The 2,618-nt window shown below is 41.1% G+C and overlaps 1 pseudogene; it reads right to left on the bottom strand.

The window, feature by feature from the left end:
* Positions 1-36: 36 nt before the first annotated feature.
* On the bottom strand, positions 37-1,423 carry LOC116325147 (annotated as a pseudogene).
* Between the last annotated feature and the right edge of the window lie 1,195 nt (positions 1,424-2,618).

Below are 2,618 nucleotides of genomic sequence, written 5' to 3'. Positions count from 1 at the left end.
ACGCCCCAGGCAGGAATCGAACTTGCGATCCTCTGCTCCAAAGGCGTGTAGTTTAATGAAATATGGGCAGAGTTTCTCAGTGAAAGTGTCTCTGTGAGTGTAGATGTGAGTCATGTCTTCAGGGTCATAGAAGGACACCTCCCCCCTGTCATAGTCCAGCTGGACTCTGATCCTCTGGAGACTCTTCTTCACTGTCACAGTCTGACCATCACCATTAATGTATTTTCCACTGTGGTGCTTTAAACACCAGGTTACATATTTTAATGAAGAAGGAGATTCTCCCTTCCTGTAAACTGACTCTTGAATTAAACCCATATTCCAGGTTGGATAGTCTCCCACCTCCACCTCCCAGCTGTGTTTCCCAGACCTGAAGCCCTTAGAGCCAAAAACAGTGGCAGTAATAAGTGTTTCTCTCTGGATTATGAGGAAGTTGCTGCAATATGGCTCCACATCTTACACTGATTAGGTCATCAGACAGATAGAGATAGGGGTTTGCAGTGTTTGGGTCCAAAATGACAGGACGGAAGTGGACCTTCTCCTTCATCTTCTCCCACACTCTGAAGGACAGGTTGCCCAGGTGTTTGGCCACATCTATCAGTGCTCCTGAGACCAGCTGTGGATCTGACACTGAGCTCTGGGCTCTGGCTCTGCTCTGAGTGTCTTTATAACTGCTGAGGAATGGCACGCTGTGTTTCTGCAGCTCTTCTTCAACAGCAGAGATGCTGTCTGACAGAGAGGAGATCTGCTCCTCAATCATCTTCATCTCTCTGCTGATAGTCCTCCCCTTCTGCTCCTCTTCCTCCCTCAGAGCTGCCAGTCTGGACTCCTCTTCCTCTTTCAGGAACTGCTGGAGCTTGTTGAACTCTGCTCTGATCTGCCTCTCTGTGGACAACAGCTGCTTCTTGGAGTGTTGAATCACTTCATTGTATGTTTTCTCCACTTGTTTGTATTTGTTCCTCTTGTCCTGCAGAGACTTCAAGTCAGAATCTAGATGTTTTTTCAGGTCACTGACTGCTTCTTTTACAGGAACCACTTTGTGACTCTGGTGGTGAAGAAAGTCACAGACAGGACACACAGCTCTCTGCTCGTCCACACAGAACAGTTTAGGCTTTTCTTCATGTTTTCTGCACACCACTGTTAATTTCTTCTCTCTTCTTTCCTTAATCATCTCAGATGATCCAGCTTTCTGTCTCCCAGCAAATGAATCAGCGAGTTCTTTCAATGCCAAGTTCACATCTGGATAATCCTTTGAATATTTTCTTTTACAAATGGGACAGTTTTGGTTTTTAGCTTGTTCCCAAAATTTTTGCAGGCAGCTTGAACAGAAGCTGTGGCTGCAGCTCAGAGACACAGGATCTCTGAAAGTCTCTGAACACACATGGCAGCTCAGGAAATTTTTGAAAAGTGCAAATTTCTCAGCCATTTGATCTTGAAGTAGTTTTAGCAAATAAATGTCTCTTGAATCCTCCCAATGCCTGTTTTTTCTGCATAAATCCGACACCCTGTAACAACTTCTCAGTGTAGTTTAGGAGGGTCAAATTTCACTTTAATGTTGCTGCATCACTGTTACGAGTTAAAATCTTACAAGCAGGAAATGCTGGTATAATAACTGCCTCCATCAGAAAGTCCCATCAGGTGGAGAAAACGTGTAAAATGTTGTTTTGCTCAACCAAATAAAACACAAAAATGACACAACAAAAGTGAGGCTTGTGGTGTTTTAATCTTTTAATTAGCTTTAAAAGTTTTGTTTCTCAGCTGCTGTAAGAAGTAACATATCCTGCAAACATGTTAGTGTGACTCTTTATTTCATCTAGTCGAAATGGAGAGGATGATTCAGTGAACATAAAAGCATAGAAAGGCTTTTATCAGGTTTTAGTGCTTTGCACCAACTTCGACCTCATTACCTGTTCACCTGTGCCTCTGTTCTAGCTGCTCACCCTCAGTACCCCTCTGCTACACACTCTGATGAAATAGAAGATACAACTTTTTAAAGAAAAACTATTTATGCCTCAAGTTAGACAATATTAACTGACCAGTCGCTATTGTTAGGGACATCGCAGTAGCGTGAATCCAGCTGGGATGAGATTTTTCTCCTTTTTCTTTTGAATATTCAACTACTTAAATTGCTGGGTGTTTTTTTCACCTCTTCTTGTTTTACAGAGGAGAAGATGGGAATTTTTTTTTAAAAATGATGCTTTTGCTGCCCAATTACATTGAATAAAGAAAATGTGCCAATTTATCATGTTTTACAACAGCTAAAAGTTTTAATACAGTATTATGATATCATGTTTGGAGCGTATTGGCTGATTTTGATTGCTGGTTTGGTTAAAAAAAACAAAAACAAAGCTCCCCCGCTGAATGTTGCATGTATAGTTGCTTAAAGTTTTTCAGACTTTCAGAGTGAATCTCTGAAAGTCTGAACACATGGCTGTTTAGGAAATTTTCTGCAAGTGCAAATTTATGAGCCATGATTTCCTCTTTTACGGTGGCTGGGAAGTGCAAAGCACAAGAAATTAAAAATCCGCAACAAATTAAAAAACGGCAACAAATTAAAAATCCGCAACAAATTAAAAAACCGCAACAAATTAAAAATCCACAACAAATTAAAAAACCGCAAC

The sequence above is a fragment of the Oreochromis aureus genome, unplaced genomic scaffold, assembly GCF_013358895.1.
Source record: "Oreochromis aureus strain Israel breed Guangdong unplaced genomic scaffold, ZZ_aureus HiC_scaffold_126, whole genome shotgun sequence".
NCBI classification, from domain to species: domain Eukaryota; kingdom Metazoa; phylum Chordata; class Actinopteri; order Cichliformes; family Cichlidae; genus Oreochromis; species Oreochromis aureus.
Note: the sequence above shows the minus strand (reverse complement) of the source record. Positions and strands in the feature narration are given on the sequence as shown.